Source organism: Pan troglodytes, chromosome 6 (assembly GCF_028858775.2).
Source record: "Pan troglodytes isolate AG18354 chromosome 6, NHGRI_mPanTro3-v2.0_pri, whole genome shotgun sequence".
In the NCBI taxonomy this organism is placed as follows: domain Eukaryota; kingdom Metazoa; phylum Chordata; class Mammalia; order Primates; family Hominidae; genus Pan; species Pan troglodytes.
The window spans coordinates 163,579,712-163,595,310 of NC_072404.2; positions in this window are offsets into that span (position 1 = coordinate 163,579,712).

Genomic DNA, 15,599 nt, shown 5'->3' on the forward strand with positions numbered 1-15,599 from the left:
CCGTGGGCTCCTGTGCAGCCCGAGCCTCCCCAACGAGCGCTGCCCCCTGCTCTATGGTGCCCAGTCCCATCGACCACCCAAGGGCTGAGGAGTGCAGGCGCACGGCACGGGACTGGCAGGCAGCTCCACCTGCAGCCCCAGTGCGGGATCCACTGGGTGAAGCCAGCTGGGCTCCTGAGTCTGGTGGGGACCTGGAGAACCTTTATGTCTAGCTCAGGGATTGTAAATCCACCAATTGCACTCTGTATCTAGCTCAAGGTTTGTAAACACACCAATCAGCACCCTGTGTCTAGCTCAGGGTTTGTGAATATACCAATCGATACTCTGTATCTAGCTACTCTGGTGGGGCCTTGGAGAGCCTTTGTGTGGACACTCTGTATCTAGCTAATCTGGTGAGGTCATGGAGAACCTTTGTGTCTAGCTCAGGGGTTGTAAACGCACCAATCAGCGCCCTGTCAAAACAGACCACTGGGCTCTACCAATCAGCAGGATGTGGGTGGGGCCAGATAAGAGAATAAAAGCAGGCTGCCCAAGCCAGCAGTGGCAACCCGCTCGGGTCCCCTTCCACACTGTGGAAGCTTTGTTCTTTCGCTCTTTGCAATAAATTTTGCTACTGCTCACTCTTTGGGTCCACACTGCCTTTATGAGCTGTAACACTCACCGCGAAGGTCTGCAGCTTCACTCCTGAAGCCAGCGAGACCACGAGCCCACCGGGAGGAATGAACAACTCCAGACGCACCACCTTAAGAGCTGTAACACTCACCGCGAAGGTCTGCAGCTTCACTCCTGAGCCAGTGAGACCACGAACCCACCAGAAGGAAGAAACTCCGAACACATCCGAACATCAGAAGGAACAAACTCCAGATGCACCATCTTAAGAGCTGTAACACTCACCGCGAGGGTCCGCAGCTTCATTCTTGAAGTCAGTGAGACCAAGAACCCACCAATTCTGGACACACTACGTTGGATTGGTGTACCTGAAAGTGACGGGGAGAACGGAACCAAGTTGGAAAACACTCTTCAGGATATTATCCAGGAGAACTTCCCCAACCAAGCAAGACACGCCAACATTCAAATTCAGGAAATACAGAGACCACCACAAAGATACTCCTGGAGAAGAGCAACCCCAAGAAACATATCATCAGTTTCACCAAAGTTGAAATGAAGGAAAAAATGTTAATGGCAGCTACAGAGAAAGGTTAGGTTACCCACAAAGGGAAGACCATCAGACTAACAGTGGATCTCTCAGCAGAAACCCTACAGGCCAGAAGAGAGTAGGGGCCAATATTCAACATTCTTAAAGAATTTTCAACCCAGAATTTCATATCCAGCCAAACTAAGCTTCGTAAGCAAAGGAAAAATAAAATCCTTTACAGACAAGCAAATGCTGAGAGATTTTGTCACCACCAGGCCTGCCTTACAAGAGCTCCTGAAGAAAGCACTAAACATGGAAATGAAAACTAGTACCAGCCACTGCAAAAACATACCAAATTGTAAAGACCATCTATGCAATGAAGAAACTGCATCAACTAATGGGCAAAATAACCAGCTAGCATCATAATGACAGGATCAAATTCACACATAACAATATTAACCTTAAATGTAAATGGGCTAAACGCCCCATTTAAAAGACACAGACTGGCAAATAGGATAAAGAGTCAAGACCATCGTGGGCCAGGTGCAGTGGCTCATGCCTGTAATCCCAGCACTTTGGGAGGTCAAGGAGGGTGGATCACAAGGTCAGGAGATCAAGACCATTCTGGCTAACATGGTGAAACCCCGTCTTTACTACAAAATCCAAAAAAAAAAAAAAATAGCCAGGCGTGGTGGCAGGTGCCTGTAGTCCCAGCTACTCAGGAGGCTGAAGCAGGAGAATGGCATGAACCCGGGAGGCAGAGCTTGCAGTGAGCCGAGATCACGCCACTGCACTCCAACCTGGGTGACAGAGCGAAATTCCATCTCAAAAAAAAAAAAAAAAAAAAAAAGATCCATCAGTGTGCTGTATTCAGGAGACCCATCTCATGCAAAGAAAAACATAGGCTCAAAATAAAGGGATAGAGGAATATTTACCAAGCAAATGGAAAGCAAAAAAGCAGGATTTGCAATCCTAGTCTCTGATTAAACAGACTTTAAACCAACAAAGATCAAAAGAGACAAGGGCATTACACATAACGGTAATGGGATCAATGAAACAAGAAGAGCTAACTATCCTAAATATATATGCACACAATACAGGAGCACGCAGATTCATAAAGCAAGTTCTTAGAGGCCTACAAAAACACTTAGACTCCCACACAGTAATATCGGGAGACTTTAACACCCCACTGTCAACATTAGATCAACGAGACGAAAATTAATAAGGATATCCAGGACTTGAACCCAGCTCTGGACCAAGCCGACCTAATAGACATCTACAGAACTCTCCACTCCAAATCAACAGAATACACATTCTTCTCAGCACCACGTCGCACTTATTCTAAAATTGACCACATAATTGGAAGTAAAACACTCCTCAGCAAATGCAAAGGAATGGAACTCATAACAAACAGTCTTTCAGACCAAAGCGCAATCAAATGAGAACTCAGGATTAAGAAACTGACTCAAAACCACACAATGACATGGAAACCGAACAACCTGCTCCTGAATGACTACTGGGTAAATAACGAAATGAAGGCAGAAATAAAGATGTTCTTTGAAACCAATGAGAACAAAGACACAATGTACCAGAATCTCTGGGACACATTTAAAGCAGTGTGTAGAGGGAAATGTATAGCACTAAATGGTCACAAGAGAAAGCAGGAAAGATCTAAAATCAACACCCTAACATCACAATTAAAAGAACTAGGGAAAGCCAGGCACAGTGACTCACACCTGTAATCCCAGCACTTTGGGAGGCCAAAGTGGGTAGATTGCCTGAGGTCAGGAGTTCAAGACCAGCCTGGCCAACATGGTGAAACCCCGTCTCTACTAAAAATACAAAAATTAGCCGGGCGTGGTGGCACACACCTGTAATCCCAGCTACTCAGAAGTCTGAGAAAGGAGAATTGCTTGAGCCTGGGAGGCAGAGGTTGCAGTGAGCCGAGATTGTGCCACTGCACTCCAGCCTGGCCAACAGAGCAAGACTCTGTCTCAAAAAAAAAAAAAAAAAAAGAACTAGAGAAGCAAGAGCAAACAAATTCAGAAGCTAGCAGAAGACAACAAATAACTAAGGTCAGAGCACAACTGAAGGAGATAGAGACACGAAAAATCCTTCAAAAAATATGAATCCAGGAGCTGGTTTTTTGAAGAGATCAACAAAATAGACCGCTAGCCAGACTAATAAAGAAGAAAAGAGAGGCCAGGCGAGGTGGCTCACGCCTGTAACCCCAGCACTTTGGGAGGCTGAGGTGGGCGGATCACGAGGTCAGGAGATCGAGACCATCCTGGCTAACACGGTGAAACCCCATCTCTACTAAAAATACAAAAAATTAGCCAGGCGTGGTGGCAGGCGCCTGTAGTCCCAGCTACTCGGGAGGCTGAGGCAGGAAAATGGTGTGAACCCAAGAGGTGGAGCTTGCAGTGAGCCGAGATCATGCCACTGCACTCCAGCCTGGGCAATAGAGCGAGACTCCATCTCCAAAAAAAAAAAAAATTAACAGAAAAAAACAATGCCATAAAAAAGTGGGCAAAGGATATGAACAGACACTTCTCAAAAGAAGACATTTATGCAGCCAACAGACATATGAGAAAAGCTCATCATCACTGGTCATCAAAGAAATGTACATAAAAACCATGATGTGATACCATCTCACGCCAGTTAGAATGGTGATCATTAAAAAGTCAGGAAACCACAGATGCTGGAGAGGATGTGGAGAAACAGGAAGACTCTTACACTGTTGGTGGGAGTGTAAATTAGTTCAACCATTGTGGAAGACAATGTGGTGATTCCTCAAGGATCTAGAACTAGAAATACCATTTGACCCAGCAACCCCATTACTGGGTATATACCTAAAGGATTATAAATCATTCTACTATAAAGACACAGGCACACATATGTTTATTGCAGCACTGTTCACAATAGCAAAGACTTGGAATCAACCCAAATGCCCATCAATGATAGACTGGATAAAGAAAATGTGGCACATATACAACATGGAATACTATGCAGCCATAAAAAAGGATGAGTTCGTGTTCTTTGCAGGGACATGGACAAAGCTGGAAACCATCATTCTCAGCAAACTAACTCAGGAACAGAAAACCAAACACCACATGTTCTCACTTGTAAGTGGGAGTTAAACAATGAGAACACATGGATACAGGGGTGGGGGGCATCACACACCAGGGCCTGTCAGGGTTGGGAGCTGGGGGAGGGATAGCATTAGAAGAAATACCTAATGTAGATGACTGGTTGATGGCTGCAGCAAACCACCATGGCACGCGTATACCTATGTAACAAACCTGCACGTTCTGCACATGTACCCCAGAACTTAATGTATAACTATATATATATGTTAAAAAATAAAATAAAATTCCAGTTAAAAGCCCAGCTCCTCTGTTCTTCAGCAATCCCCAAGGCCAATCAAAAGGCAGTGTAGGCTGGGCACGGTGGCTCACGCCTGTAATCCCAGCACTTTGGGAGCCTGAGGTGGATGGATCACTTGATATAAAGAGCTTGAGAACAGCCTGGACAACCTGGTGAAACCCCGTCTCTACCAAAAACAAACAAACAAAAAATTAGTTGGGCATGGTTGTGGGCTCCTGTAATCCCAGCTACTCTGCTACTCTGGAGGCTGGGGCACGAGAATCACTTGAACCCAGGAGACGGAGGTTGCAGTGAGCCAAGATCGCGCTACTGCACTCCAGCCTGGGCGACAAGAGTGACACTCTGTCTCAAGAAAACAAAAAGGTTGGGGGGCAGTGTAGGAGCTGATCAAAATCAGCTTGGTTGAGGGGCACGAGTGAGGGAAATCCATCCAGACTCCAAACCACAGGATCCCTGCTCTGCAGCAGGTCTCCCTCCTGCCTTGAACTCACCAGGAACTGCACCTGTCCTCCTGAGGGGTCATGGCTAACACCTCCAGGGGAAAATGAGCTCACAGAGGGAAAAGGAAACACCAGGCATTTGGGAAAGATAACTGCTAGAAGTGAAACATATTGAGCAGCCAGTACTTGAACTGGCGTTATGGGGACAGATGCAAAAATCTAAACGAGTTTAAAAATATCCTCCCAGAAGAAAAAATATTCAACAAAGCAAGAAACAGCAGTTGTAAAGAACAATCAGATAAAACACTAAAAACTATAGCTGAAAGAAACTCAAAAGATACAAAATGTGCACAGCTGAATAATTATTGTACAGTCTATGATAAGTGTTGGTGGAGAATGTGGGGATAGTGAACTCCCTGTTGCTCTTTGGGAGGGAAAGTAAATGGGGTATAACTATTGAGGAAATTCATGTGGCAGTGGTAAGTAGAATTTTATAGAGAGAGGCACATATGCACACATAAACACACCCACATACACACACACACACATGCATACATATGTTGCAACTTAATGAACCCACTGCTGGGTAAAAGTCATGTTCGAGGCTGCTCACCTCGGTGGTGAGTGTAGCAGTGATTTGAATGTAAGTACAGCATCACAGGTTTTTTTTGTTTTGTTTTGTTTTGTTTTTGAGACAGAGTCTCGCTCTGTCACCCAGGCTGGAGTGCAGTGGTGCAATCTCGGCTCACTGCAACCTCCACCTCCCGGGTTCAAGCCATCCTCCTGCCTCAGCCTCCCAAGTAGCCGGGATTACAGGCAACCGCCACCACGCCCAGCTAATTTTTGTATTTTTAATAGAGACGAGGTTTCACCATATTGGTTAGGCTGGTCTTGAACTCCTGAACTCGGGTGACCCACCCTCCTCGGCCTCCCAAAGTGACGGAGTTACAGGCATGAGCCACCACATCTAGCCAGCATCATAGTTTTTGAAACTCTGCACTACCACTTACTAGCTTCTTGATCTTTTTTGGCTTTATTTTTTCTGTAAAATGGGGATAATGATGGAACTTACCACATCGGGTTATTGTAAAGATTAAATTAGTCAATACCTATAAAGTGCTTAGAACAGTGCCTGACATAGTAAGCGCTCCATAAATTATAGCTTTAAAACAATCTTTTTTAATGAACAGAAACCCAACCCTAGGGTAATTCCCCAGAGAAATTCCTGAAAAGGTCCATAAGGGGAAAGGTATGAGACACACATAGGACTGTCAGTGATAACCGGGAGTTGTAGACACCCAAGGTTTATGTAAAATAAGGTAGACACGTGCTATGCAAAATCATACAGCGGTCAGAAGCCATTATAATAAAGTAGATACATACACAGCAATATTAATTCTTCTATCTTAAAAATACAGTACAAAGTGAATAAACCAAGAAACAAAAAGTCATAAAATAATGTAAATTATTAAAAGTTTAAAACATACACAGAACTATAGATACCTGAAAAATTTAGGATATGTATATGTACATATCCTTCTGAAATATGTTATATATAAAATAAAATATAGTCATTATCTAGAGGTGAGAAGGAATGGGAGTGGGGTTGAGATATAAATAAAATAAAGCAAGAGAGACCTTGCATAGCCTATTGATAAAATGCCATATTCTGAAGAGTATCATCAACTCAACTCCTAGCCCCTTAGGGGAACTGAGAGAGAGAGAGAGAGCGCGCACAAGAGAGAATACAAGAGGCTGGTTGCAGGTAGCACAACTAAATCAGGAATGCAAAGGGTAGAGGCATGGCTGTACGGCAGGAAATGTAACAGCTAATACAGTCAATCAATCAATCAATATTCGTAAGTGGGCAAAGACAATGTGAAAGGAGAGCTTGCAGTACAGCATTTCTGTTCGTTTAAATGCAATAATGTTCCTCATATTACAGAACTGAAGGAAATCAAAGGACAAAGGTCAGAGGCTTTCCCTCCCATTCTGCAAAGTAACACACACCAAACCCTTTTCAAGGATGTGGAGCAGAAATGACACCTCACTACCCCTGAATGCAGTTTCAGAGAAGCTATCTCTCCTCTGAACTGGCCTGAACGTGACTTTGCTAGAGTTTGACTTCTAATTCATGGATGGAATAACATACGATAAATGTGAAATAATTTTTTTAACTAGGGTTGATATGAGATTTAAAATTGCTGTATATATCTAGTTTATTACTTCTGACTTCTGTATGGCTGTCCACAGCCTTCTGCTGGTTTTTCTGAAGCTGGGCCAGGGGGCAGATGTCACCTATTATATACCTCATTGTAAATTAAATGTTCCTGGTTAAATCACAGATCTTGCTAGAAGCACGCCCTGGGCTTTGTCAAAAATACAAGGAGCTGCTATAATGTATTTCTGAGTGATCAAGTTATAACTCCCCTAAATTAAATTTACAGAGCTCATTCACTTTTATTCCAAGCAGTGACCATGGCACGCGCGTTAAATCATTACAAGTGCAGCAGATATATTGATTACTGCCAGGCCTGTCATTACCAATCTCAGTTTAAGCACGCTGGAGCGAACTGTAAAGTTTAATTAGTATCCCCGTCTGGTGTTGTAAAACACAAGTCCGGACATATGGGAAAGAAAGATTAGTTAATGTGAATCATCTTGAAAACATGAAACCAGCAGACAGAGCAAAGCAGATAGCTGAACTTGTTCTGAATCAAAGTTACTTGCCTTGACATCTGTGCTGCATTATGTAATTGGGTTGGGAGAAAATATTCACTTAATCTTCTCAAGAAGACAACTATTATTCTGCGACGATTGAGGAGGAGGAGCAAATAGCAGCCATTGGGTCATGCGACAAAGTGACTCGGAAACACGTGGATTGCTGCATTGGCCATCTGTAGACACAGTCACGAACAGAAGCTCCGAGGGACAGGGCCCTGGAGAAACCAACCAGCTGTCCTCCATGCCGCCAACTCTAAAAAGGGGTGAGGTTGACACCTCAGGTGGATCACAGGCATTCTTTGGGACCCTATGCTCTTAAGTCTATCACCAAAACACCAGGGGTTCCCTCTAGGTCCTGCTGTTCCCTGCACAGAAAGCCAATCACTGAGATGACCATTCTTGCCAAGGAAGGCGATAATCAGGTGCTACAGCTGAGGAAATGAGAGATCAATCTCTCTGACCACTAAAATTAGGAGTTTATATAGCAGGGAAGAAATGTAACAACGTACATAATTTCCTGGCCTCCTCCAGCCCAGCATCCTTCCCTCCACCTGGCCTCAGCAGCTCCTTCCATAGGTTTCTTCCGTAGCAGGGAAGAAATGTAACAATGTATGAGAAAACAGGAACTCAGTAAAGAAGCAATCATGATGAATGAGAGGCCTGGAGTCTCACTGGATGCAAAGATCTGGTGAGTTTCAGTTTTCTGATACTTTTTCAGAGGCCTGGGGGTCCTTTCCTGAGGAAAGACCTCAGATAAATATTAAGTTTCAAGCTTTAAGACCAAGAGGGTCAATTTCTATGTTAAATAAGTAAATAAATGTGTAGAACTACTGGGTCAGTTTCAAGTCCTTCATAAATTAATCCAAACTTTAAAAAATGTAATCATATTTCCTATTCTTACCACCTTTAGGATTCACAAGAATTATGTCCTCTTCTTGGGGAATGGAATTCGCTTAGCTTTCACAGTGACCAGCCAGCACAAGGGGAGGGGAACTGGATGGCACCGAAGAATGTCCCACCAAAGTTCCATGCAGAATGCTCAGCCTGACATCTCCAGCCCCAGGCACCCTCTCTGCCTCCCTCCCTCCTCTGCAGGAGCCGTAACTTCAAGGTGAAGGGGATGTCCTCACCACGTCCTGATCCCCACTGTGGATCCGCTCAGTCAACTCCTCTCACCTGATCCATTCTCCCCGGATGCCCGCTGCTTCTCAGCCTTTCAGCAGAGCCCTGGAAGCAACCCTCTAATCACTGAGCCCTCTGTCAGCGTTCTCTGAGCCTGCCTGGCCCTTTGCTTGTTGGCTTTTCCTCATCGTGACCACCTGTGCAGGATCTTCACTTCCCCAGCACCTGCAGCCCCGGACCAGGAAGGCCCAGCCCTTCTGGGCTCTGCCTTTCGCCTTTTCCAAACTTCCCATCTCCCACAGCCCTGCTTGCTCCTCCGTTGGAGCCCCAGCTACCAGTCTTCCTTGATGCTAACCAGGCCTGGGTAGAACTTGCAGAGCCCAGTCCAAAATAAACAAGTGACTGACAAGAACGGGGAAGTCGATCTCCCCTTCCCAGGGCCTGCCACCCAAACCCACACGGACAGAGAACCAAAGGGACTGCAACCTCTGCACCCATGCACTTGGCACTAGATGAGGGGATGAGCAAGAACCCTCACCAGGTTCCTGCAAGCACACCAGGAAGAGCCAGCATGGGGAGGGGGCGGCCATCACCTACCCTCACCCGGAGATGCCACACCCAGCACACCTGGCTCCACTGTTTCCACTCCTGCACTCAGTCCCCCATGGGGCAGAGAGCGAAGGCAAAACACAGAAACACAGACATCACGCCTCTACCACATATCCTGTTGCAGACTCAGGCTGAGGACAGCCAGGATCCCAGGACAGGTGGCCAGAGGGAGCTGGGTCAGACTCAGGCACAGGAGGCAGCTAGGAACAGTCCTTGAGAGGCCCTGGGAGGCAGACAGTGCAGGAACAGAGACTCCAAGCCCCAGGCATGCTGCACTGCCCATTGGACCTTCCTTGCAAAACACATGCTCTAAGATAAAATTAGGATTTCAGGGGGCAAGCATGAAAACTCTGGGCTCAGTGGCCCACACAGACCAACCTGAAGATGATGCCAACTCACCCACCTCATAATTTCATGGCCAGTTCAGCATCCTTCCCTCCACCTGGCCTCTGCAGCTTCTTCCGTAGGTTTTGCTCTGGACCCTGTCAACCTGAGGGGAGAGCCACAGCTCAAGGCAGAATCCTGAGTTTAGAGGCTCCACCCAGCCAGGCGAGGTGGAGGTATAGAGTTCCACTCACTGTGGTGGCTGAGGCCTGAGGCAGGAGTGAAACGGAAGAATTCCCTGAACCTCTCGCGGGACTTGCAACAAGGGTGTGGCCTGTTTGCTTGGCCGCCATGTACTCAAACCCCTTACAAGAGGGGGAAATGTGCAGACAGACAGGTGCAGGAGCTGGGATGAGTGCTTTTGGGCTCCAGCCACATAGTAGTGAAACAGGAAAAGTTCCCTTGTCCCCCTCACAGGGCGTGTGACGGGGGAGTGGCTTGCTTCTTCAATGCCCCACTGCTCAAACCTCTAGAGGAGCATACAGACGGGCAGGTTGGGGGGCTGCAACCTCACGGCAGTGTGTAGGGGTGAATGTTTATAGCTCCTAAAGCCCCAGTGGGCATGTGTTACAGGGCGCTTTTTTAATTTAGCTATCTGCAGGTGGCTTGTGTTAGCTCAATTAGACTCCCTTCCTTATTACAAGGACAGAGGGATTTCTGTATCCCGGGGTTTCTTACCTTGGTGTACTGGAAGAATTGGATCGCATGTGGGCTTGGAGAATGAGTTCAAGGTTTCATTGAGTACAAGTAGCTCTCAGCAGATGGGGGAGCCAGAAGGGAGATGGCTTTTTCCTGGAGTCGGGCAGCTCAGGGACCTGGGCTCTCCTCTGACTGCCCCAGCCAAACTCTGTGTCATTCTGCTGGTCAATGGCCTGCGGCGTGCTGGCATCTGTTGGTGTGCTCTTCCGCCAGAGTGCTCCCCTCGATGTCCTCTCAACGTCCGGCCACTTGTGTCTTTTTCCACCAACATGTTCCTCACAATGTCCAGCCACTTGTGTATCTGACTGCTAGGGTTTCAGGGGTTTTTATAGGCACAGGATGGGGGTGTGGCAGGCCAGGGTGGTCTTGGAAAATGCAACATTTGGGCACAAAGACAGATGTGCCTGTCCTCACCTAGGTCTGTGGGGGTAGAGCCCTAGCCAGGCACCATGCCCTCCTCTACCCAGCACTTCCATTCCCCACTTCCGTATCATTTAAAAGGACCATGCTCTTCCCTTCCCAGCACTTCAGTATCAGTAGCCTCTAGGGGAGTGTTAGAATGAATACCCTTTTAGCAGTTGCCATCCCCAGACAGCTAAGGGTTAACCAGTTTAGTGGAGAGTCAGACAGCCTTTTACACCCTGTCCTCTTAGTACCTGGGTCCTTGTCTGGCATCCAGGAAGAATCGGGTCATGTGAACTTGAAGGATGGTGAATGCAGGGATTTTATTGACTGATGGAGGTGGCTCTCAGTGGGACGGATGGGGAGCTGGAAAGGGGATGGAGTGAGAAGATGATCTTCCCCTGGAGTTTGGCCATCCCCAACTGAACTCCTCTTGACGTTCAGATGCTCCTTCTCTTCTCTTTCTTTGCCTTACTGCTCTGCCACCCAGCAGCTATTCTGCTCATGGAGCCTGGGGTTTAGCGTTTATATGGGTACAGGATTGGGTGGGTACGGCAGGCCAAAAGTCAACATTTGGGTGTGAAAACAGGAATGCCTGTTCCCATTTAGGGTCACAGGTTTCCAGGCTTGAGGGTGGGGCTTTTGCCAGGGAACTGCCCTCTTCTACCCAGTATTTCCCTGCCTCCTGTCCATCTCAGGAGAACCACTTGAGCTCAGGAGTTCTGGGCTATAGTGCTCTATGATGAGGTGTCTGTACTAAGTTTGGCATCAATGTGGTGACCTCCCCAGAGTGGGGACTGCCAGGTTGCCTAAGGAGGGGTGAACTGACCCAGGTTGGAAACAGAGCAGATGAAAAATTCCTGGGCTAATCAGTAGTGGAATTTCACCTGTTAACAGCCACGGCCCTCCAGCCTGGACAATACAGCAAGATACCATCTCTAAAAGAAATATAAAATTTGTTTTTAAAAAGAAGCAGCACCTGTTAGAGAGAGGAACTTCTGGTTTAATAAATCATGACTAAAGTGACTACATCTTTTTTTCTCTCTCTCTTTTTTTTTTTTTTTTTTTTGAGACAGAGTCTTACTCTGTCACCCAGGCTGAAGTGCAGTGGTGCAATCTTGACTCACTGCAACTTCCACCTCCCAGGTTCAAGCGATTCTCATGCCTCAGTCTTCCACTAGCTGGGATCACAGGCATGTGCCACCGTGCCTGGCTAGTTTTTGTATTTTTAGGAGAAACGGGGTTTCTCCATGTTGGCCAGGCTGGTCTTAAACTCCTGGCTTCAAGTGATCTGCCCACCCCGGCCTCCCAAGTGACTACATCTTAAAGTGCATAGCTGGGCACTCACAAGGCACCTATAAGGTTAATGCTTATGGTCTGAAAATAGCTACATCCCAAGCTGACCACCAATTATAATTACAGAATATTTATGGCCATACAGAACACCTCCTACCAAGCCTGCAGGATGTCCAGATGCCCTAAGAGTGAAGCCCACTTTACTTAAAGATAACCTTAATGAGCAGGCTTAAAGGATTAATGGTCATTAATAGCACCAATAACCCCTACCTTTAGTGAGAATATCTGCACATTCCAAGTTTAATTATAGATCCTTACAGTTTCTTTTTTTTAAGAGATGAGGTCTCGCTCTGTTGCCCAGGCTGGAGTGCTGTGGCGAGATCTCAGCTCACTGCAGCCTCCGTCTCCCAGGTTCAAGCAGTTCTCCCACCTCAGCCTCCCGAGTAGCTGGGATTACAGGGGCCTGCCACCACGCCCAGCTAATTTTTGCATTTTTAGTAGGGACAGGGTTTCACCATGTTGGCCAGGCTGGTCTCTAACTCCTGACCTCAGGTGATCCACCCGGCTCGGCCCTCAAAGTGTTGGGATTACAGGCGTGAGCCACCGTGCCCGGCTACAGTTTTTTATTAGTAGAAGCACTAATGAAGGATCGTGCATTCCTCCTCCTGCTTTCTGAGGGCACCCCACTCTGTAGTTTCTAATAAACTTGGAGTAGTTTCTAATAAACTTGCCTCTTTCACTGTGCTCTGTGACTCACCTCTAATTCTTTCCTGTGAGAGATTCAAGAACCCTCTCTTGGGGTCTGGATGGGGACCCTCTTTTCTGGCAATGTGCCCTCATGGGAGAGAAGGACCCAAGGATGCTTCCCCATGAGCCCCTCCTACATATTCTTTCTCTTCCCCCTACTGCCCCAAACCTCCTCTTCAACATCACCCAGAGGTCCTGGCCCCTGTGGAGTCCCCCAGTCTAGCAGGAATCCCCCCATCTGTCCTGGAGCTGAGGATAAGCACTTCAGGAACAAGTTCATTGGCTTGGGGAACTCTCTCCCTCTCTTGTCCTTCAGCCACAGGCTCTGCCGGGCCCCAGTCCTGGGCCGACAAGGAGCCTCAGCATTCAATGCTGGCTCCAGACCCCACCTGGCTCAAGACCCCCTCCTTCGGATACTCCGTGGGAAGGCTCCTTGCGAGGGGTGCCAGCACTCTGATCTCTGATCAACAAAACAAACAAACCCTGACTGGTTAAAATGAATGTAAACCAAGAACTAGCAAGAAACAGGTTTTCATATAAACACTTTAGATATTTTAACAAAAATGAAATCAACATCTTGGAGAAACTAAAATACAACAAATCAGCTTCTGGTCTCCTGGTTTCTCCCAAGTTTTCCAACATGGCAGTGACTGCCATTTATTTTGTCACCAAAGAATCACAGAAAAGGAAGAAACTAGACTTTTTAAGTCCTACGTGTTTTCAGTGTAAACTGTTTTTCATCACTAAATGCATGTACCTCCTCCCGCAAGACTCCCTGGCTCTCCCTAACTCCAGTGAAACTGTGGGGAGAACCCTGGGCTTTGTACCCAGGACGGGGAGGGCAGAGAAGAATCCTACTCTCCTTGGGGCTGCTGTGAAGCGGTTGCATCTGAAAAAATATCTTCCTCAAGCTAAAAGGCTTCTCCACAGCAAAGGAAACAACCAACAAAGTGAAAACCCACACGATGGGAGAAAATATTTGCAAACTGTCCATCTGACAAGGGATTAGTAACCAGAATATATAAGGAGCTTAAACAACTCAATAGCAAAAAATAAAAATAATCTGATTTTAAAAGTGGGCAAAAGATTTGAACAGACATTTCTCAAAAACAGACATACACATGGCTAACAGGTATAAGAAAAAATGCTCAATATCACTAATCATCAGAGAAATGCAAATCAAAACCACAATGAGATATCATTGTACCCCAGTTAAAATGGCTTGTATCAAAAAGGCAGGCAATGGGTACAAAAAACAGAATTAATGAATAAGGCTTAGAATTAATGACAGCACAACAGGGAGACTACGTCAATAATAATTTAATTGTACATTTCAAAATAACTGAAAGAGTATAATTGAATTGTTGGTAACACAAAGGATAAATGCTTGAGGGGATGGATACCCCATTTTCCATGATATGATTATTACAGATTGCATGTCTATATCAAAACAGCTAATGTATCCCATATATACCTACTATGTACCCACAAGAATTAAAAATAAAAATAAGTAAATAAAGGCAGGCGATAACAGATCTGGCGAGGATGTGCAGAAAGGGGAATCCTCATACGCTGTTGGTGGGAATGTAAATTAGAACAGTATGGAGGTTCTGCAAAAAAACTAAAAATAGAACTACCATTTGGTCTAGCAATTTCACTGCTGGGTATATACTCAAAAGAAAGGAAATCAGTATATTAAAGAGATATCTCCCTCCCATGTTTACTGCAGCACTATTCAAAATATAGAATCAACGTAAGTACCCATCAACAGATGAATAAAGGAAATGTGTTATATTTACACAATGGAATATTATTCAGCTATAAAAAGAGTGAAATCCTGTCACTTGCAGCAGCATGGATGGAACCAGTGGCCATTATGTTAAGTGAAATAAGCCAAGCACAGAAAGACAAATATCGCATGTTCTCATTCATATGTGGAAACTAAAAACGTGGATCTCGTGATGATACCGAGTAGACTGCTATTAGCCAGAGTCCAGAAATGGGATGGGGGATGAAAATAAGGAAATGAGATAGGAGATACATATGTATTTATTACCACTGAACTGTACACTTAAAAATGATAAAGATGGTAAGTTTTAAAAAATTAAAATGTAGAGGCATGGTGGCTCACGCCTGCAATCCCAGCACTTTGGGAAGCCGAGGCAGGCGGATCATGAGGTCAGGAGATTGAGACCCTCCTGGCCAACATGGTGAAACCCCATCTCTTCTGAAAATACAAAAATTAGCTGGGCGTGGTGGCGCATGCCTGTAATCTCAGCTACTCAGCAGGCCGAGGCAGGAGAATCTCTTGAACCCAGAGGCGGAGGTTGTAGTGAGCCGAGATCACGCCACTGCACTCCAGCCTGGGCAACAGAGTGAGGCTCCATTTCAAAAATAAAATAAAATAAAATTTTGAAAAAAAAGTGAGAGTCATGCTAGGATGAAACAGACCCTCAGGAAGAATACTGGAGTCCAAAAAACAAATTCACTGTGCAGCTAAGAAAAAAAATGTTGATTTCTGTAGCTCCACTTTACAAAACACTAGCAGCAGCAGCAGTAGCAGTAGGAGGAGAGTAGTGGCTATAGTAGTAGTAGTAGTAGTAGTAGTAGTAGTAGTAGTAGTAGTGTAGCCGCAGCGCCAGCAGCAGTAGTAA